We start from the raw sequence: 23,632 nt of genomic DNA, 5'->3' as shown, positions 1-23,632 counted from the left end.
CTGTCTGTTACTAGGTACTGACTGTCTGTCTGTTACTAGGTACTGACTGTCTGTCTGTTACTAGGTACTGACTGTCTGTCTGTCTGTTACTAGGTACTGACTGTCTGTCTGTTACTAGGTACTGACTGTCTGTCTGTCTGTCTGTCTGTTACTAGGTACTGTACTGTTACTAGGTACTGACTGTCTGTCTGTCTGTCTGTTACTAGGTACTGACTGTCTGTCTGTTACTAGGTACTGACTGTCTGTCTGTCTGTTACTAGGTACTGACTGTCTGTCTGTCTGTTACTAGGTACTGACTGTCTGTCTGTCTGTTACTAGGTACTGACTGTCTGTCTGTCTGTCTGTTACTAGGTACTGACTGTCTGTCTGTCTCTGTCTGTTACTAGGTACTGACTGTCTGTCTGTCTGTTACTAGGTACTGACTGTCTGTCTGTTACTAGGTACTGACTGTCTGTCTGTCTGTTACTAGGTCCTGACTGTCTGTCTGTCTGTACTGTCTGTCTGTCTGTTACTAGGTACTGACTGTCTGTCTGTCTGTTCTGTAGGTACTGACTGTCTGTCTGTCTGTTACTAGGTACTGACTGTCTGTCTGTCTGTTACTAGGTACTGACTGTCTGTCTGTCTGTACTGACTAGGTCCTGTCTGTCTGTCTGTAATTAGGTCCTGTCTGTTATTAGGTCCTGTCTCTGTCTGTCTGTCAGGTCCTGTCTGTTATTAGGTCCTGTCTGTCTGTCTGTCTATTAGGTCCTGTCTGTCTGTCTATTAGGTCCTGTCTGTTATTAGGTCCTGTCTGTCTGTCTGTTATTAGGTCCTGTCTGTCTGTTACTAGGTCCTGTCTGTCTGTTATTAGGTCCTGTCTGTCTGTTACTAGGTCCTGTCTGTCTGTTACTAGGTCCTGTCTGTCTGTAATTAGGTCCTGTCTGTCTGTTATTAGGTCCTGCCTGTCTGTTACTAGGTCCTGTCTGTCTGTTATTAGGTCCTGTCTGTTACTAGGTCCTGTCTGTCTGTTTGTAATTAGGTCCTGTCTGTCTGTAATTAGGTCCTGTCTGTCTGTTTGTTATTAAGGGTGCATCTCAATAGACTAGCTTGGTCTCCTAGGGGTGCATCTCAATATAGCTTGGTCTCCTAGGGGTGCATCTCAATATAGCTTGGTCTCCTAAGGGTGCATCTCAATAGTCTATTTCTGTCTCCTATGGGTGCATCTCAATAGACTATTTCTGTCTCCTAGGGGTGCATCTCAATAGACTAGCTTGGTCTCCTAGGGGTGCATCTCAATAGAATAGTTTGGTCTCCTAGGGGTGCATCTCAATAGAATAGTTTGGTCTCCTAGGGGTGTATCTCAATAGACTAGCTTGGTCTCCTAGGTGGACATCTCAATAGACTAGCTTGGTCTCCTAGGGGTGCATCTCAATAGACTAGCTTGGTCTCCTAGCGGTGCATCTCAATAGACTAGCTTGGTCTCCTAGGTGGGCCGCCCTCAGTTGGTGAGGGTAGGCAACATCTCCACCCCGCTGATCCTCAACACTGGGGCCTCACAAGGGTGCATTCTGAGCCCTCTCCTGTACTCCCTGTTCACCCACGACTGCGTGGCCACGACGCCTCCAACTCAATCATCAATTTTGAGGACGACACAACAGTGGTAGGCTTGATTACGAGACGGCCTACAGGGAGGAGGTGAGGGCCCTCGGAGTGTGGTGTCAGGAAAATAACCTCACACTCAACGTCAACAAAACTAAGGAGATGATTGTGGACTTCAGGAAACAGCAGAGGGAACACCCCCCCTATCCACATCGACGGGACAGTAGTGGAGAGGATAGTAAGTTTTAAGTTCCTCGGCGTACACATCACAGACAAACTGAATTGGTCCACTCACACAGACAGCATCGTGAAGAAGGCACAGCAGCGCCTCTTCAACCTCAGGAGGCTGAAGAAATTTGGCTTGTCACCAAAAGCACTCACAAACTTCTACAGATGAGATTCCTCGTCAAAAGGCCGCTATCGAGGAGGTGGAGGACTGTTTTCTGTGGAAGGATACACGTGTGATTCCTCGTCAAAAGGCCGCTATCGAGGAGGTGGAGGACTGTTTTCTGTGGAAGGATACACGTGTGATCCCTCGTCAAAAGGCCGCTATCGAGGAGGTGGAGGACTGTTTTCTGTGGAAGGTCTGTGATCCCTCGTCAAAAGGCCGCTATCGAGGAGGTGGAGGACTGTTTTCTGTGGAAGGATACACGTGTGATTCCTCGTCAAAAGGCCGCTATCGAGGAGGTGGAGGACTGTTTTCTGTGGAAGGATACACGTGTGATTCCTCGTCAAAAGGCCGCTATCGAGGAGGGGAGGACTGTTTTCTGTGGAAGGATACACGTGTGATTCCTCGTCAAAAGGCCGCTATCGAGGAGGTGGAGGACTGTTTTCTGTGGAAGGATACACGTGTGATTCTGTTAAAAGGCCGCTCGAGGAGGTGGAGGACTGTTTTCTGTGGAAGGATACACGTCTGATTCCTGTCAAAAGGCCGCTATCGAGGAGGTGGAGGACTGTTTTCTGTGGAAGGATCACGTGTGATTCTGTCAAAAGGCCTGCTATCGAGGAGGTGGAGGACTGTTTTCTGTGGAAGGATACACGTGTGATTCTGTCAAAAGGCCGCTATCGAGGAGGTGGAGGACTGTTTTCTGTGGAAGGATACACGTGTGATTCTGTTAAAAGGCCGCTATCGAGGAGGGGAGGACTGTTTTCTGTGGAAGGATACACGTGTGATTCCTGCCAAATGGAGTCTTTGGAGGATGCTTGCCTACTAATGAATTGACACACTCCTCTAACACTGTCTGTTTCCGGAGGAGATGGGACTGAGCACCGGACTTTTACCCGTGGAAAAATAGGTCTATTTTGTTTTCTTACCAAACATCCATTCATTGATCTGGTTACATTTAAAACGTGTTTTTCTTTGTCTGCGTCTCTAGTCTAGTCTAGGGGTGAGTCTATATATTCTAGTGTAGTCTAGGGGTGAGTCTCTATAGTCTAGGGGTGAGTCTCTATAGTCTAGGGGTGAGTCTCTATAGTCTAGGGGTGAGTCTCAATAGTCTAGTCTAGGGGGCAGCAGCGTCTTCAACCTCAGGAGGCTGAAGAAATTTGGCTTGTCACCAAAAGCACTCACAAACTTCTACAGATAGTTTGGAGCATCCTGTCGGGCTGCATCGGCAACTGCTCCGCCCACAGTTTGGCTCTCCAGAGGGTAGTGAGGTCTCAAATCACCGGGGCAAACTACCTGCCCTCCAGGACACCTACACCACCCGATGTCACAGGAAGGCCATAAAGATCATCAAGGACATCAACCACCCGAGCCACTGCCTGTTCATCTACCATCCAGAAGGCGAGGTCAGTACAGGTGCATCAAAGCTGGGACCGAGAGACTGAAAAACAGCTTCTATCTCAAGGCCACCAGACTGTTAAACAGCCACCACTAACATTGAGTGGCTGCTGCCAACACACTGACTCAACTCCAGCCACTTTAATAATGGGAATTGATGGGAAATGATGTAAATACATCACTAGCCACTTTAAACAATGCTACCTATATGTTTACATACCCTACATTATTCATCTCCACCCCGCAGAGACTCAACATTGGGGCCCCACAAGGGTGCGTTCTGAGCCCTCTCCTGTACTCCCTGTTCACTGCGTGGCCACCCACGACTGCGTGGCCACGCACGCCTCCAACTCAATCATCAAGTTTGAGGACGACACAACAGTGGTAGGCTTTTTCACCAACAACGACGAGACGGCCTACAGGGAGGAGGTGAGGGCCCTCGGAGTGTGGTGTCAGGAAAACAACCTCTCACTCAACGTCAACAAAACAAAGGAGAAACTCAGGAAACAGCAGAGGAGATGATCCACATGTGGAGCACTATCCACATCGATGGGACAGCAGAGGGAGATCCACATCGACGGGACAGCAGAGGAGAACCCCCACCCTCCCTATCCACATCGACGGGACAGTAGTGGCACCCCCCACCCTCCCTATCCACATCGACGGGACATAGTGGGAGCACCCCCACCCTCCCTATCCACATCGACGGGACAGCAGAGGGAGTATCCACATCGACGGGACAGCAGAGGGAGCACCCTCCCCATCCACACAAACTGGGACAGCAGAGGGAGCACCCCACCCTCCCCATCCACATCGACGGGACAGCAGAGGGAGCACCCCACCCTCCCTATCCACATCGACGGGACAGCAGAGGAGCACCCTCCCCATCCACATCGACGGGACAGCAGAGGGAGCACCCCACCCCCCCATCCACATCGACGGGACAGCAGAGGGGCAACCCCCACCCTCCCCATCCACAAGACGGGACAGCAGAGGGAGCACCCCACCCTCCCCATCCACATCGAAGGGAGCACCCCACCCTCCCCATCCACATCGACGGGACAGTAGAGGGAGCACCCCACCCTCCCCATCCACATCGACGGGACAGAGAGGGAGCACCCCACCCTCCCCATCCACATCGACGGGACAGCAGAGGGAGCACCCCACCCTCCCCATCCACATCGATGGAACAGTAGTGGAGAGGGTAGTAAGTTTTAAGTTTCTGTACACATCATGGACAAACTGAAATGGTCCACCCTCACAGACACCGTGGTGAAGAAGGCACAACATTGGACTTAAAACAGGAACCAATTTGCCGGCATTTAAGTTGATATATACAAACAAAATGTAATATTTGAGGCTCTCTCTCGCTAATTGACTGTACAGTGTGTACTCATAATATTATATTAGTTTCCTGAGTTTGATTTAAGGGAGTTTAGATACATGTTCATTGACGACTGCCATGTAGATCTGATTTTGCTCTTAGTGGAAGCTGTTGCAGATGCACCGAGAGGATCGAAACGTGCATCATGGGTAAATTGTTACTGACTTACTGATCTAGAAACAATAAAGAGTGGTTATTTATGATGGTGGAGGACTGTTTTCTGTGGAAGGATACACGTGTGATCATCTACAGTCAACAGGTGTGTTTCTTAAAATGGAGGAGGTGGAGGACTGTTTTCTGTGGAAGGATATTTGTGTGATTCCTCGTCAAAAGGCCGCTATCGAGGAGGTGGAGGACTGTTTTCTGTGGAAGGATACACGTGTGATTCCTCGTCAAAAGGCCGCTATCGAGGAGGGGAGGACTGTTTTCTGTGGAAGGATACACGTGTGATTCCTCGTCAAAAGGCCGCTATCGAGGAGGTGGAGGACTGTTTTCTGTGGAAGGATACACGTGTGATTCCTCGTCAAAAGGCCGCTATCGAGGAGGTGGAGGACTGTTTTCTGTGGAAGGATACACGTGTGATTCCTCGTCAAAAGGCCGCTATCGAGGAGGTGGAGGACTGTTTTCTGTGGAAGGATACACGTGTGATTCCTCGTCAAAAGGCCGCTATCGAGGAGGTGGAGGACTGTTTTCTGTGGAAGGATACACGTGTGATTCCTCGTCAAAAGGCCGCTATCGAGGAGGTGGAGGACTGTTTTCTGTGGAAGGATACACGTGTGATTCCTCGTCAAAAGGCCGCTATCGAGGAGGGGAGGACTGTTTTCTGTGGAAGGATACACGTGTGATTCCTCGCCAAATGGAGTCTTTGGAGGATGCTTGCCTACTAATGAATTGACACACTCCTCTAACACTGTACGGATTTCCGGAGGAGATGGGACTGAGCACCGGACTTTTACCCGTGGAAAAATAGGTCTATTTTGTTTTCTTACCAAACATCCATTCATTGATCTGGTTACATTTAAAACGTGTTTTTCTTTGTCTGCGTCTCTAGTCTAGTCTAGGGGTGAGTCTATATATTCTAGTGTAGTCTAGGGGTGAGTCTCTATAGTCTAGGGGTGAGTCTCTATAGTCTAGGGGTGAGTCTCTATAGTCTAGGGGTGAGTCTCAATAGTCTAGTCTAGGGGGGCAGCAGCGCCTCTTCAACCTCAGGAGGCTGAAGAAATTTGGCTTGTCACCAAAAGCACTCACAAACTTCTACAGATGCACAATCGAGAGCATCCTGTCGGGCTGTATCACCGCCTGGTACGGCAACTGCTCCGCCCACAACCGTAAGGCTCTCCAGAGGGTAGTGAGGTCTGCACAACGCATCACCGGGGGCAAACTACCTGCCCTCCAGGACACCTACACCACCCGATGTCACAGGAAGGCCATAAAGATCATCAAGGACATCAACCACCCGAGCCACTGCCTGTTCACCCCGCTACCATCCAGAAGGCGAGGTCAGTACAGGTGCATCAAAGCTGGGACCGAGAGACTGAAAAACAGCTTCTATCTCAAGGCCACCAGACTGTTAAACAGCCACCACTAACATTGAGTGGCTGCTGCCAACACACTGACTCAACTCCAGCCACTTTAATAATGGGAATTGATGGGAAATGATGTAAATACATCACTAGCCACTTTAAACAATGCTACCTTATATGTTTACATACCCTACATTATTCATCTCCACCCCGCAGAGACTCAACATTGGGGCCCCACAAGGGTGCGTTCTGAGCCCTCTCCTGTACTCCCTGTTCACCCACGACTGCGTGGCCACCCACGACTGCGTGGCCACGCACGCCTCCAACTCAATCATCAAGTTTGAGGACGACACAACAGTGGTAGGCTTTTTTCACCAACAACGACGAGACGGCCTACAGGGAGGAGGTGAGGGCCCTCGGAGTGTGGTGTCAGGAAAACAACCTCTCACTCAACGTCAACAAAACAAAGGAGACGATTGTGGACTTCAGGAAACAGCAGAGGGAGCACCCCACCCTCCCCATCCACATCGACGGGACAGCAGAGGGAGCACCCCCCCTATCCACATCGATGGGACAGCAGAGGGAGCACCCCACCCTCCCCATCCACATCGACGGGACAGCAGAGGGAGCAACCCCCCACCCTCCCTATCCACATCGACGGGACAGTAGTGGGAGCACCCCCCACCCTCCCTATCCACATCGACGGGACAGTAGTGGGAGCACCCCCCACCCTCCCTATCCACATCGACGGGACAGCAGAGGGAGCAACCCCCACCCTCCCTATCCACATCGACGGGACAGCAGAGGGAGCACCCTCCCCATCCACATCGACGGGACAGCAGAGGGAGCACCCCACCCTCCCCATCCACATCGACGGGACAGCAGAGGGAGCACCCTCCCCCCCACATCGACGGGACAGCAGAGGGAGCACCCACCCCCCACCCACATCGACGGGACAGCAGAGGGAGCACCCCACCCCCCCATCCACATCGACGGGACAGCAGAGGGAGCACCCCCACCCTCCCCATCCACATCGACGGGACAGCAGAGGGAGCACCCCACCCTCCCCATCCACATCGACGGGACAGTAGAGGGAGCACCCCACCCTCCCCATCCACATCGACGGGACAGTAGAGGGAGCACCCCACCCTCCCCATCCACATCGACGGGACAGTAGAGGGAGCACCCCACCCTCCCCATCCACATCGACGGGACAGCAGAGGGAGCACCCCACCCTCCCCATCCACATCGATGGAACAGTAGTGGAGAGGGTAGTAAGTTTTAAGTTTCTCGGCGTACACATCATGGACAAACTGAAATGGTCCACCCTCACAGACACCGTGGTGAAGAAGGCACAACATTGGACTTAAAACAGGAACCAATTTGCCGGCATTTAAGTTGATATATACAAACAAAATGTAATATTTGAGGCTCTCTCTCGCTAATTGACTGTACAGTGTGTACTCATAATATTATATTAGTTTCCTGAGTTTGATTTAAGGGAGTTTAGATACATGTTCATTGACGACTGCCATGTAGATCTGATTCTTGCTCTTAGAAAACCACTTTTAGTGTCCTTCTTTAGGCTGTTGCAGATGCACCGAGAGGATCGAAACCGCAGTGCATCATGGGTAAATTGTTACTGACTTACTGATCTAGAAACAATAAAGAGTGGTTATTTATGATGATTCGTAGAACAGTTGCCTTGATCGCCTTGACGATCTCCAATACGGCCCCTCGACTTTCATCTACAGTCGTACAGGTGTGTTTCTTAAAATGGAGGATGACAACCGTTTTTGGGGGGGGGATATTTGTGTGATTCCTCGTCAAAAGGCCGCTATCGAGGAGGTGGAGGACTGTTTTCTGTGGAAGGTTACACGTGTGATTCCTCGTCAAAAGGCCGCTATCGAGGAGGGGAGGACTGTTTTCTGTGGAAGGATACACGTGTGATTCCTCGTGTGGATTCCTCGTCAAAAGGCCGCTATCGAGGAGGGGAGGACTGTTTTCTGTGGAAGGATACACGTGTGATTCCTCAAAAGGCCGCTATCGAGGAGGGGAGGACTGTTTTCTGTGGAAGGATACACGTGTGATCAAAAGGCCGCTATCGAGGAGGGGAGGACTGTTTTCTGTGGAAGGATACTACGAGGAGGTGGAGGACTGTTTTCTGTGTGATTCCTCGTCAAAAGGCCGCTATCGAGGAGGGGAGGACTGTTTTCTGTGGAAGGATACACGTGTGATTCCTCGTCAAAAGGCCGCTATCGAGGAGGTGGAGGACTGTTTTCTGTGGAAGGATACACGTGTGATTCCTCGTCAAAAGGCCGCTATCGAGGAGGTGGAGGACTGTTTTCTGTGGAAGGATACACGTGTGATTCCTCGTCAAAAGGCCGCTATCGAGGAGGTGGAGGACTGTTTTCTGTGGAAGGATACACGTGTGATCGAGGAGGTGGAGGACTGTTTTCTGTGGAAGGATACACGTGTGATTCCTCGTCAAAAGGCCGCTATCGAGGAGGTGGAGGACTGTTTTCTGTGGAAGGATACACGTGTGATTCCTGGAGGACTGTTTTCAAACTGTTTTCTGTGGAAGGATGTGATTCCTCGTCAAAAGGCCGCTATCGAGGAGGTGGAGGACTGTTTTCTGTGGAAGGATACACGTGTGATTCCTCGTCAAAAGGCCGCTATCGAGGAGGTGGAGGACTGTTTTCTGTGGAAGGATACACGTGTGATTCCTCGTCAAAAGGCCGCTATCGAGGAGGTGGAGGACTGTTTTCTGTGGAAGGATACACGTGTGATTCCTGTCAAAAGGCCGCTATCGAGGAGGTGGAGGACTGTTTTCTGTGGAAGGATACACGTGTGATTCCTCGTCAAAAGGCCGCTATCGAGGAGGTGGAGGACTGTTTTCTGTGGAAGGATACACGTGTGATTCCTCGTCAAAAGGCCGCTATCGAGGAGGTGGAGGACTGTTTTCTGTGGAAGGATACACGTGTGATTCCTCGTCAAAAGGCCGCTATCGAGGAGGTGGAGGACTGTTTTCTGTGGAAGGATACACGTGTGATTCCTCGTCAAAAGGCCGCTATCGAGGAGGTGGAGGACTGTTTTCTGTGGAAGGATACACGTGTGATTCCTCGATTCCTCAAAAGGCCGCTATCGAGGAGGTGGAGGACTGTTTTCTGTGGAAGGATACACGTGTGATTCCTCGTCAAAAGGCCGCTATCGAGGAGGTGGAGGACTGTTTTCTGTGGAAGGATACACGTGTGATTCCTCGTCAAAAGGCCGCTATCGAGGAGGTGGAGGACTGTTTTCTGTGGAAGGATACACGTGTGATTCCTCAAAAGGCCTATCGAAGGTGGAGGATGGAGTCTTTGGAGGATGCTTGCCTACTAATGAATTGACACACTCCTCTAACACTGTACGGATTTCCGGAGGAGATGGGACTGAGCACCGGACTTTTACCCGTGGAAAAATAGGTCTATTTTGTTTTCTTACCAAACATCCATTCATTGATCTGGTTACATTTAAAACGTGTTTTTCTTTGTCTGCGTCTCTAGTCTAGTCTAGGGGTGAGTCTCTATAGTCTAGTGTAGTCTAGGGGTGAGTCTCTATAGTCTAGGGGTGAGTCTCTATAGTCTAGGGGTGAGTCTCTATAGTCTAGGGGTGAGTCTCAATAGTCTAGTCTAGGGGTGAGTCTCTATAGTCTAGTGTAGTCTAGGGGTGAGTCTCTATAGTCTAGGGGTGAGTCTCTAGTGTAGTCTAGGGGTGAGTCTCTATAGTCTCTAGTGTAGTCTAGGGGTGAGTCTCTATAGTCTAGTGTAGTCTAGGGGTGAGTCTCTAGTGTAGTCTAGGGGTGAGTCTCTATAGTCTCTAGTGTAGTCTAGGGGTGAGTCTCTATAGTCTCTAGTGTAGTCTAGGGGTGAGTCTCAATAGTCTCTAGTGTAGTCTAGGGGTGAGTCTCAATAGTCTAGTCTAGGGGTGAGTCTCAATAGTCTCGAGTGTAGTCTAGGGGTGAGTCTCAATAGTCTCGAGTGTAGTCTAGGAGTGAGTCTCAATAGTCTCTAGTGTAGTCTAGGGGTGAGTCTCATTAGTCTCTAGTGTAGTCTAGGGGTGAGTCTCAATAGTCTAGGGTTGAGTCTATAGTCTAGGGGCGAGTCTCAATAGTCTAGTCTAGGGGTGAGTCTCAATAGTTTAGGGTTGTTTCTCTATAGTCTAGGGGCGAGTCTCAATAGTCTGGTGTAGTCTAGGGGTGAGTCTCAATAGTCTAGTGTTGTCTAGGGGTGAGTCTCTATAGTCTCTAGTGTAGTCTAGGGGTGAGTCTCTATAGTCTCTAGTGTAGTCTAGGGGTGAGTATCAATAGTCTAGGGGTGAGTCTCAATAGTCTCTAGTGTAGTCTAGGGGTGAGTCTCAATAGTCTCTAGTGTAGTCTAGGGGTGAGTCTCAATAGTCTAGTGTAGTCTAGGGGCGAGTCTCAATAGTCAAGTGTAGTCTATGGGTGAGTCTCAATAGTCTAGTGTAGTCTATGGGTGAGTCTCAATAGTCTAGTGTAGTCTATGGGTGAGTCTCAATAGTCTAGTGTAGTCTATGGTTGAGTCTCAATAGTCTAGTCTAGGGGTGAGTCTCATTAGTCTAGTGTAGTCTAGGGGTGAGTCTCAATAGTCTCTAGTGTAGTCCAGGGGTGAGTCTCAATAGTCTCTAGTGTAGTCTAGGGCTGCGTCCCAATAGTCTAGTGTAGTCTAGGGGTGAGTGTCATTCGTCTCTAGTCTAGTCTAGGGGTGAGTCTCAATAGTCTAGTCTAGGGGTGTGTCTCATTAGTCTATTGTAGTCTAGTGGTGAGTCTCAATAGTCTCTAGTGTAGCCTAGGGTGAGTCTCATTAGTCTCTAGTGTAGTCTAAGGGTGAGTCTCAATAGTCTAGTATAGTCTAGGGGTGAGTCTCATTCGTCTCTAGTGTAGTCTAGGGGAGAGTCTCTATAGTCTAGTGAAGTCTAGGGGTGAGTCTCTATAGTCTAGTGTAGCCTAGGGGTGAGTCTCTATAGTCTAGTGTAGTCTAGGGGTGAGTCCCAATAGTCTAGTGTAGTCTAAGGGTGAGTCCCAATAGTCTAGTGTAGTCTAAGGGTGAGTCCCAATAGTCTCTAGTGTAGTCTAGGGGTGAGTCTCAATAGTCTAGTATTGTCTAGGGCTGCGTCCCAATAGTCTAGTGTAGTCTAGTGTAGTCTAGTGTAGTCTAGGGGTGAGTCTCTATAGTCTAGTGTTGTCTAGGGCTGTGTCCCAATAGTCTAGTGTAGTCTAGTGTAGTCTAGGGGTGAGTCTCTATAGTCTAGTGTTGTCTAGGTCTGCGTCCCAATAGTCTAGTGAGTCTCTATAGTCTAGTGTTGTCTAGGGCTGCGTCTCAATAGTCTAGTGTAGTCTAGGGATGAGTGTCTATAGTCCAGTGTAGTCTAGGGATGAGTCTCTATAGTCTAGTGTTGTCTAGGGCTGCGTCCCAATAGTCTAGTGTAGTCTAGTGAGTCTCAATAGTCTCTAGTGTAGTCTAGTGTAGTCTAGTGAGTCCCAATAGTTTCTAGTGTTGTCTAGGGCTGCGTCCCAATAGTCTAGTGTAGTCTAGTGTAGTCTAGTGTAGTCCAGGGGTAAACATTTGGTACAGAAAGTAACATGCTGAGTCTGGAGGTAAATATTGTTGTTTAATAAACAGTCTCCGGGGGGGGGGGATAAAGCACAACGCACAGAGGAAGAGGGGGGGGGGGACATATTTATCTGTTACACAAGGAGGAAGTCCCTACTGAGGGACAGGAAGTACTACGATCCATCCAGATCAGGATCCAAGTCTACGGTACAAAACCTTAGCAGCAACACGTTAAACATCGTCATAGTAACATCGGGTGGCTAACAAAGTAGTTTCATTTAGAAAAAAGTCACAGTTTTATTTTTAAGCAGAAATTGGTTAAAAAGTTATAAACGGTTCTAGGATCAGGTGATGTAATCTACACCATCAACATGTCTAGGATCAGGTGGTGTTGTAATCTACACCATCAACATGTCTAGGATCAGGTGGTGTTGTAATCTACACCATCAACATGTCTAGGATCAGGTGGTGTTGTAATCTACACCATCAACATGTCTAGGATCAGGTGGTGTAATCTACACCATCAACATGTCTAGGATCAGGTGTTGTAATCTACACCATCAACATGTCTAGGATCAGGTGATGTAATCTAAACCATCAACATGTCTAGGATCAGGTGGTGTTGTAATCTACACCATCAACATGTCTAGGATCAGGTGGTGTTGTAATCTACACCATCAACATGTCTAGGATCAGGTGGTGTAATCTACACCATCAACATGTCTAGGATCAGGTGTTGTAATCTACACCATCAACATGTCTAGGATCAGGTGATGTAATCTACACCATCAACATGTCTAGGATCAGGTGTTGTAATCTACACCATCAACATGTCTAGGATCAGGTGATGTAATCTACACCATCAACATGTCTAGGATCAGGTGATGTAATCTACACCATCAACATGTCTAGGATCAGGTGTTGTAATCTACACCATCAACATGTCTAGGATCAGGTGTTGTAATCTACACCATCAACATCTAGGATCAGGGTGGTGTCTGTAATCTACACCATCAACATGTCTAGGATCAGGTGTTGTAATCTACACCATCAACATGTCTAGGATCAGGTGGTGTTGTAATCTACACCATCAACATCTAGGATCAGGTGTTGTAATCTACACCATCAACATGTCTAGGATCAGGTGTGTAATCTACACCATCAACATGTCTAGGATCAGGTGTGTTGTAATCTACACCATCAACATGTCTAGGATCAGGTGATGTAATCTACACCATCCATCAATCATGTCTAGGATCAGGTGTTGTAATCTACACCATCAACATGTCTAGGATCAGGTGTTGTAATCTACACCATCAACATGTCTAGGATCATGTCTAGGATCAGGTGATGTAATCTACACCATCAACATGTCTAGGATCAGGTGGTGTTGTAATCTACACCATCAACATGTCTAGGATCAGGTGATGTAATCTACACCATCAACATGTCTAGGATCAGGTGGTGTAATCTACACCATCAACATGTCTAGGATCAGGTGGGTTGTAATCTACACCATCAACATGTCTAGGATCAGGTGATGTAATCTACACCATCAACATGTCTAGGATCAGGTGGTGTAATCTAAACCATCAACATGTCTAGGATCAGGTGGTGTAATCTAAACCATCAACATGTCTAGGATCAGGTGATGTAATCTAAACCATCAACATGTCTAGGATCAGGTGGTGTAATCTAAACCATCAACATGTCTAGGATCAGGTGGTGTAATCTAAACCATCAACATGTCTAGGATCAGGTGGTGTAATCTACACCATCAACATGTCTAGGATCAGGTGATGTAATCTAAACCATCAACATGTCTAGGATCAGGTTTTGTAATCATACCATCAACATGTCTAGGATCAGGTGGTGTTGTAATCTACACCATCAACATATCTAGGATCAGGTGATGTAATCTACACCATCAACATGTCTAGGATCAGGTGGTGTAATCTACACCATCAACATGTCTAGGATCAGGTGGTGTAATCTAAACCATCAACATGTCTAGGATCAGGTGGTGTAATCTAAACCATCAACATGTCTAGGATCAGGTGGTGTAATCTACACCATCAACATGTAATCTCAAACCATCAACATCAACATGTCTAGGATCAGGTGTAATGTAATCTAATCACCATCAACATGTCTAGGATCAGGTGGTGTAATCTACACCATCAACATGTCTAGGATCAGGTGGTGTAATCTAAACCATCAACATGTCTAGGATCAGGTGGTGTAATCTAAACCATCAACATGTCTAGGATCTAATCTACACCATCAACATGTCTAGGATCAGGTGGTGTAATCTAAACCATCAACATGTCTAGGATCAGGTGATGTAATCTACACCATCAACATGTCTAGGATCAGGTGGTGTAATCTAAACCATCAACATGTCTAGGATCAGGTGTGTAATCTAAACCATCAACATGTCTAATCTACACCATCAACATGTCTAGGATCAGGTGGTGTAATCTACACCATCAACATGTCTAGGATCAGGTGGTGTAATCTACACCATCAACATGTCTAGGATCAGGTGATGTAATCTACACCATCAACATGTCTAGGATCAGGTGATGTAATCTACACCATCAACATGTCTAGGATCAGGTGGTGGTGTAATCTACACCATCAACATGTCTAGGATCAGGTGGTGTAATCTACACCATCAACATGTCTAGGATCAGGTAATCTACACCATCAACATGTCAGGATCAGGTGGTGTAATCTGCACCATCAACATGTCTAGGATCAGGTGGTGTAAACACCATCAACATGTCTAGGATCAGGTGATGTAATCTACACCATCAACATGTCTAGGATCAGGTGATGTAATCTAAACCATCAACATGTCTAGGATCAGGTGGTGTAATCTACACCATCAACATGTCTAGGATCAGGTGGTGGTGTAATCTAAACCATCAACATGTCTAGGATCAGGTGGTGTAATCTACACCATCAACATGTCTAGGATCAGGTGGTGTAATCTACACCATCAACATGTCTAGGATCAGGTGGTGTTGTAATCTACACCATCAACATATCTAGGATCAGGTGATGTAATCTACACCATCAACATGTCTAGGATCAGGTGATGTAATCTACACCATCAACATGTCTAGGATCAGGTGATGTAATCTACACCATCAACATGTCTAGGATCAGGTGGTGTTGTAATCTACACCATCAACATGTCTAGGATCAGGTGGTGTTGTAATCTACACCATCAACATATCTAGGATCAGGTGATGTAATCTACACCATCAACATGTCTAGGATCAGGTGGTGTAATCTAAACCATCAACATGTCTAGGATCAGGTGTGTAATCTAAACCATCAACATGTCTAGGATCAGGTGGTGTAATCTAAACCATCAACATGTCAACCATCAACATGTCTAGGATCAGGTGGTGTAATCTAAACCATCAACATGTCTAGGATCAGGTGGTGTAATCTATACCATCAACATGTATCAGGTGGTGTTGTAATCTACACCATCAACATGTCTAGGATCAGGTGGATCAGGTGGTGGTGTAATCTACACCATCAACATGTGATCAGGTGGTGTAATCTAAACCATCAACATGTCTAGGATCAGGTGGTGTAATCTAAACCATCAACATGTCTAGGATCAGGTGGTGTAATCTAAACCATCCATCAGGATCATGTAATCTACACCATCAACATGTCTAGGATCAGGTGGTGTAATCTAACCATCAACATGTCTAGGATCAGGTGGTGGTGTAATCTACACCATCAACATGTCTAGGATCAGGTGATGTAATCTACACCATCAACATGTCTAGGATCAGGTGGTGTAATCTACACCATCAACATGTCTAGGATCAGGTGGTGTAATCTACACCATCAACATGTCTAGGATGATGTAATCTACACCATCAACATGTCTAGGATCAGGTGGTGGTGTAATCTACACCATCAACATGTCTAGGATCAGGTGGTGTAATCTACACCATCAACATGTCTAGGATCAGGTGATGTAATCTACACCATCAACATGGATCAGGTGGTGTTGTAATCTACACCATCAACATGTCTAGGATCAGGTGGTGTGTAATCTACACCATCAACATGTCTAGGATCAGGTGATGTAATCTACACCATCAACATGTCTAGGATCAGGTGGTGTAATCTAAACCATCAACATGTCTAGGATCAGGTGGTGTAATCTAAACCATCAACATGTCTAGGATCAGGTGGTGTAATCTACACCATCAACATGTCTAGGATCAGGTGGTGTAATCTAAACCATCAACATGTCTAGGATCAGGTGGTGTAATCTACACCATCAACATGTCTAGGATCAGGTATGGTCTAGGATCAGGTGGTGTTGTAATCAACATGTCTAGGATCAGGTGGTGTAATCTACACCATCAACATGTAATCTAATCTACACCATCAACATGTCTAGGATCAGGTCAGGTGGTGGTGTAATCTCATCAACATGTCTAGGATCAGGTGGTGTAATCTACACCATCAACATGTCTAGGATCAGGTGATGTAATCTACACCATCAACATGTCTAGGATCAGGTGGTAGGATGTAATCTACACCATAATCTACACCATCAACATGTCTAGGATCAGGTGATGTTGTAATCTACACCATCAACATATCTAGGATCAGGTGGTGTAATCTGCACCATCAACATGTAATCTACACCATCAACATGTCTAGGATCAGGTGGTGTGTAATCTACACCATCAACATGTCTAGGATCAGGTGGTGTAATCTAAACCATCAACATGTCTAGGATCAGGTGGTGTAATCTACACCATCAACATGTCTAGGATCAGGTGTAATCTACACCATCAACATGTCTAGGATCAGGTGTTGTAATCTACACCATCAACATGTCTAGGATCAGGTGGTGTAATCTAACCATCAACATGTCTAGGATCAGGTGGTGTAATCTACATCAGGTGTTGTAATCTACACCATCAACATGTCTAGGATCAGGTGGTGTAGGATCAGGTGGTGTTGTAATCTAAACCATCAACATGTCTAGGATCAGGTGATGTAATCTAAACCATCAACATGTCTAGGATCAGGTGGTGTAATCTAAACCATCAACATGTCTAGGATCAGGTGGTGTAATCTAAACCATCAAATCTAGGACCATCAACATGTCAGGATCATGTCATCAACATGTCTAGGATCAGGTGATGTAATCTACACCATCAACATGTCTAGGATCAGGTGGTGTTGTAATCTACACCATTAACATATCTAGGATCAGGTGATGTAATCTACACCATCAACATGTCTAGGATCAGGTGGTGTTGTAATCTACACCATCAACATGTCTAGGATCAGGTGGTTTTGTAATCTACACCATCAACATATCTAGGATCAGGTGATGTAATCTACACCATCAACATGTCTAGGATCAGGTAGTAATCTACACCATCAACATCTAGGATCAGGTGGTGTAATCTACACCATCAACATGTCTAGGATCAGGTGGTGTAATCTAAACCATCAACATGTCTAGGATCAGGTGGTGTAATCTAAACCATCAACATGTCTAGGATCAGGTGGTGTAATCTAAACCATCAACATGTCTAGGATCAGGTGGTGTAATCTACACCATCCATCAACATAAACCATCAACATGTCTAGGATCAGGTGGTGTAATCTAAACCATCAACATGTCTAGGATCAGGTGGTGTAATCTACCATCAACATGTCTAGGATCATCAACATGTGTAGGATCAGGTGGTGTAATCTACACCATCAACATGTCTAGGATCAGGTGGTGTAATCTACACCATCAACATGTCTAGGATCAGGTGATGTAATCTACACCATCAACATGTCTAGGATCAGGTGGTGGTGTAATCTACACCATCAACATGTCTAGGATCAGGTGGTGTAATCTACACCATCAACATGTCTAGGATCAGGTGATGTAATCTACACTATCAACATGTCTAGGATCAGGTGTAATCTAATCTAGGAAACCATCAACATGTCTAGGATCAGGTGGATGTAATCTAAACCATCAACCATCAACATGTCTAGGATCAGGTGGTGGTGTAATCTACACCATCAACATGTCTAGGACCAGGTGGTGTAATCTACACCATCAACATGTCTAGGATCAGGTGGTGATGTAATCTACACCATCAACATGTCTAGGATCAGGTGGTGTTGTAATCTACACCATCAACATGTCTAGGATCAGGTGATGTAATCTACACCATCAACATATCTAGGATCAGGTGATGTAATCTACACCATCAACATGTCTAGGATCAGGTGATGTAATCTACACCATCAACATGTCTAGGATCAGGTGGGTGTAATCTACACCATCAACATGTCTAGGATCAGGTGGTGTTGTAATCTACACCATCAACATATCTAGGATCAGGTGATGTAATCTACACCATCAACATGTCTAGGATCAGGTGGTGTAATCTAAACCATCAACATGTCTAGGATCAGGTGGTGTAATCTAAACCATCAACATGTCTAGGATCAGGTGGTGTAATCTAAACCATCAACATGTCTAGGATCATGTAATCTAAACCATCAACATGTCTAGGATCAGGTGGTGTAATCTACACCATCAACATGTCTAGGATCAGGTGATGTAATCTAAACCATCAACATGTCTAGGATCAGGTGTTGTAATCTATACCATCAACATGTCTAGGATCAGGTGGTGTTGTAATCTACACCATCAACATATCTAGGATCAGGTGATGTAATCTACACCATCAACATGTCTAGGATCAGGTGGTGGTGTAATCTACACCATCAACATGTCTAGGATCAGGTGGTGTAATCTAAACCATCAACATGTCTAGGATCAGGTGGTGTAATCTAAACCATCAACATGTCTAGGATCAGGTGGTGTTGTAATCTAAACCATCAACATGTCTAGGATCTAATCTACACCATCAACATGTCTAGGATCAGGTGGTGGAAACCATGTAATCAGGTGGTGTAATCTACACCATCAACATGTCTAGGATCAGGTGGTGTAATCTACACCATCAACATGTCTAGGATCAGGTGGTGTAATCTACACCATCAACCTGTCTAGGATCAGGTGGTGTTGTAATCAACATGTCTAGGATCAGGTGGTGTAATCTACACCATCAACATGTCTAGGATCAGGTGATGTAATCTACACCATCAACATGTCTAGGATCAGGTGGTGTAATCTACACCATCAACATGTCTAGGATCAGGTGGTGTAATCTACACCATCAACATGTCTAGGATCAGGTGGTGATGTAATCTACACCATCAACATGTCTAGGATCAGGTGGTGTAATCTACACATCCATGTCAGGATCAGGTGATGTAATCTACACCATCTAGGATCAGGTGGTGGTGTAATCTACACCATCAACATGTCTAGGACCAGGATCAACATGTCTAGGATCAGGTGGTGATGTAATCTACACCATCAACATGTCTAGGATCAGGTGGTGTTGTAATCTACACCATCAACATGTCTAGGATCAGGTGATGTAATCTACACCATCAACATATCTAGGATCAGGTGGTGTAATCTGCACCATCAACATGTCTAGGATCAGGTGTTGTAATCAACATGTCTAGGATCAGGTGGTGGTGTAATCTACACCATCAACATGTCTAGGATCAGGTGTTGTAATCTAAACCATCAACATGTCTAGGATCAGGTGGTGTTGTAATCTACACCATCAACATGTCTAGGATCAGGTGGTGTAATCTACACCATCAACATGTCTAGGATCAGGTGTTGTAATCTACACCATCAACATGTCTAGGATCAGGTGGTGTAATCTAAACCATCAACATGTCTAGGATCAGGTGGTGTTGTAATGTACACCATCAACATGTCTAGGATCAGGTGTTGTAATCTACACCATCAACATGTCTAGGATCAGGTGGTGTAATCTAAACCATCAACATGTCTAGGATCAGGTGGTGTTGTAATCTAAACCATCAACATGTCTAGGATCAGGTGATGTAATCTACACCATCAACATGTCTAGGATCAGGTGTTGTAATCTAAACCATCAACATGTCTAGGATCAGGTGGTGTAATCTACACCATCAACATGTAATAATCTACACCATCAACATGTCTAGGATCAGGTGATGTAATCTACACCATCAACATGTCTAGGATCAGGTGGTGTTGTAATCTACACCATTAACATATCTAGGATCAGGTGATGTAATCTACACCATCAACATGTCTAGGATCAGGTGGTGTTGTAATCTACACCATCAACATGTCTAGGATCAGGTGGTTTTGTAATCTACACCATCAACATATCTAGGATCAGGTGATGTAATCTACACCATCAACATGTCTAGGATCAGGTGGTGTAATCTACACCATCAACATGTCTAGGATCAGGTGGTGTAATCTACACCATCAACATGTCTAGGATCAGGTGGTGTAATCTAAACCATCAACATGTCTAGGATCAGGTGGTGTAATCTACACCATCAACATGTCTAGGATCAAGGAAGGGAGGGAGGGAGGAATCTATCTAATAAACGTCAGATAAAGGAACACTTCTTATTACTCTTCATCATCATCATCATCATCATCATCATCATGGCACAATACAAAGTCTGAGAAAACATGGCCACAGAAATACACAACAATGTCCTCAATCACAATGTCACATTTGTTTTGGAAGATTCAAAATGTAACTAAGTCTTCTGGCCAAACAAAAAAAATAAAATTAAAACACGATAGTTTTACTCAGTGGTCAAAACAACATCAAAGACTTCTCCAACCCCCCCCCCAAAAAACAAAACAAAAATTAGGACACGATATGTTGTTAGTCAATCTCGTCAATCTTTCACTGCCTTTTAAGACAAAAATAAGAGAGACAAATATAAATTAATATATATTTAAAGAGTCAGGCAGGTACATGGGTCAGACAGGTTGTCACAGGAGAGGAGGCACTGAGGGGTTTAACCTAATTACTACCTTAACAAAACTACACCATCTACGTGTGTGTGTGTGTGTGTGTGTGTGTGTGTGTGTGTGTGTGTGTGTGTGTGTGTGTGTGTGTGTGTGTGTGTGTGTGTGTGTGTGTGTGAGAGAGAGTGTGTGGATGAAAGGGTTCCCTCCGTCTCCCCCCCTGACCTGAGACCAGAACACCTCCACCTAGTGGTGATTGTGTAGTACTACGGTTAATAGAGGGACTCCTACAACACAGGAAACAGGAAGTACACAACAGGAAGTGTTCGTCCGTCAGTGGGGAACACCGCTCGTCATCATGAGTCACCGTGCCAAAACGGAAAAGAAGGAACAGAAGTCTTGTTGAGTTTTTAAGTCTTTTTTTCTCCGCTTGATAATAAAAATGAGTATGTATTTTACAATATAATTCCTCTGAGGCAGTGAGCCCACAGTCCAGCGCTGGATATATTTCAGTTGTTGGAGTTTTTCTTTGTTTTGTCTTGACTTTTTGGGGGGGGGGGGTTTACAAAAAGAAGAGGGATGAGGTCGGAGGAGGTGGGGGATGAGGTCGGAGGAGGAGAGGTGGATAAGGTCGGAGGAGGTGGGGGATGAGGTCGGAGGAGGAGAGGGGGATGAGTTCGGAGGAGGAGAAGAGAGGGGGATGAGGTCGGAGGAGGAGAGGGGGATGAGGTCAGAGGAGGAGAGGGCGATGAGGTCAGAGGAGGAGAGGGGGATGATGTCGGAGGAGGAGAAGAGAGGGGGATGAGGTCGGACGAGGAGAGGGGAGTGGGATAAGGTCAGAGGAGGAGAGGGGGATGAGGTCTGAGGAGGAGAGGGGGATGAGGTCGGATGAGGAGAGGGGGATGAGGTCAGAGGAGGAGAGGGGGATGAGGTCGGAGGAGGAGAGGGGATGAGGTTGGAGGAGGAGAGGGGGATGTGTTCGGAGGAGGAGAGAGGGATGAGGTCGGAGGAGGAGAGGGGGATGAGGTCAGAGGAGGAGAGAGGGATGAGGTTGGAGGAGAAGGATGAGGTCGGAGGAGGAGAGGGGGATGAGGTTGGAGGAGGAGAGGGGGATGAGGTCGGAGGAGGAGAGGGGGATGAGGTCGGAGGAGGAGAGGGGGATGAGTTCGGAGGAGGAGAGGGGGATGAGGTCGGAGGAGAAGAGGGGGACGAGGTCAGAGGAGGAGAGAGGGATGAGGTCAGAGGAGGAGAGAGGGATGAGGTCAGGAGGAGAGAGGGATGAGGTCAGAGGAGGAGAGAGGGATGAGGTCAGAGGAGGAGAGGGGGATGAGGTCGGACGAGAAGAAGGGGATGAGGTCAGAGGAGGAGAGAGGGATGAGGTCAGAGGAGGAGAGAGGGATGAGGTCAGAGGAGGAGAAAGGGATGAGGTCAGAGGAGGAGAGAGGGATGAGGTCAGAGGAGGAAAGGGGGATGAGGTTGGAAGAGAAGAAGGGGATGAGGTCAGAGGAGGAGAGAGGGATGAGGTCAGAGGAGGAGAGAGGGATGGGTTTCCTTCCAGAGAGAGACAGGAGCAGGAACAGGAAGCGGAACCTTTCATCCCAGGGTAAAGGAGGTGACGTTTTACGAGGGAGGACACTTTGTACAGCCGCACTTCACCACCTTCTCCACTTCCTGTACGAAGGAGGAGCCGTCGGTGCAGTGGAAGGTGTATTTCCTGCGTTTGGAACGTAAAGGGGAGCAGCAGCCGCTCCCGCCCCCCCCTTCAGCCCCCTCCAGACAGGAGCCACGGCACTCTAGACGGGAGACCTTCTCCTGGGTTTCACACGCCGAATAGCCCCTCTGGAGCTGGTAGACAGCTCGGAGCCGTTCCCCTCGACAGACCACCTCTACAGGGGAAGAGAGAGAAGAAGGGTTTAGAGGGAGAGAGAGAGAGAGAGAGAGAGAGGGAGAGAGAAAGAGAGAGAGAGAGAGAGAGAGAGAGAGAGAGAGAGAGAGAGAAAGAGAGAGAGAGAGACAGAGAGAGAGAGAGAGAGAGAGAGAGAGAGAGAGAGAGAGAAAGAGAGAGAGAGAGAGAGAGAGGAGAGAGAGAAAGAGAGAGAGAGAGAGAGAGAGAGAGAGGGAGAGGGAGAGAAGAGAGGAGGTGTGGATGGATGGACGGATGGATGGAGGGAGGGAGGGAGGGAGAGAGAGAGAGAGGGATGAGAGGTGTGGAGTGATGGAGGAAGGAAGGAAGGAAGGAAGGAAGGAAGGAGGGAGGGAGATAACGAAGGAACAAGGAAGGAAGAGTGTGAAAGGAGAGAGCTGGTGGCTGAGGTTGAAACAAGCTCATGTGGAACGGAAGCTCTCCAATGTGATTGGCTGTGGAGGAGGATGGGTTAAGGAGAGGGGGTGGCGGGGCAGAGAGGGCTGACCTCTGACCTCTGACCCTGAGAATCTCACCTGCGTGACCCCTCTGCCGGGGGGCGGTGGATCAGAGGAGGCTGGGGCAGACAGACAGCATAAAGTTAGAGCAGACAGACAGTTAAAACACTGACAGAAAGCAGAGAGTTAGAGCAGACAGACAGATGAACAGACAGACAGTGAGACCGATGTGGAGACCCTCCCTCTCTCCCTCCCTCCCTCCCTCCCCCCTCTCTCCCTCCCTCCCTCCTCCCCCTCTCTCCCTCCCTCCCTCCCTCACCTCTGTCGCAGGGCGTCCCCCCTCCCCCCTCCCTCCCTCCCTCCCTCCCTCCCTCCCTCCCTCCCTCCCCCTCCCTCCCTCCCCTCCCTCCCTCCCTCCCTCCCTCCCTCCCTCCCTCCCTCCCTCCCTCCCTCCCTCACCTCTGTCGCAGGCGT

The 23,632-nt window shown here is 47.3% G+C and overlaps 1 long non-coding RNA gene across 1 annotated transcript; it reads right to left on the bottom strand.

Moving 5' to 3' along the window:
• Positions 1 to 22,254: 22,254 nt before the first annotated feature.
• Positions 22,255 to 23,632, bottom strand: LOC124022391. The gene is made up of 3 exons (XR_006836375.1): positions 23,618 to 23,632; positions 23,237 to 23,277; positions 22,255 to 22,683 (listed from the first exon to the last, which is right to left on the bottom strand). It is a non-coding gene; the product is annotated as an uncharacterized LOC124022391 (long non-coding RNA).

The sequence above is a fragment of the Oncorhynchus gorbuscha genome, unplaced genomic scaffold (genome assembly GCF_021184085.1).
Source record: "Oncorhynchus gorbuscha isolate QuinsamMale2020 ecotype Even-year unplaced genomic scaffold, OgorEven_v1.0 Un_scaffold_1368, whole genome shotgun sequence".
In the NCBI taxonomy this organism is placed as follows: domain Eukaryota; kingdom Metazoa; phylum Chordata; class Actinopteri; order Salmoniformes; family Salmonidae; genus Oncorhynchus; species Oncorhynchus gorbuscha.
The sequence above is the reverse complement of the archived record's forward strand: the minus strand, read 5'-3'. Positions and strand labels throughout refer to the sequence as shown.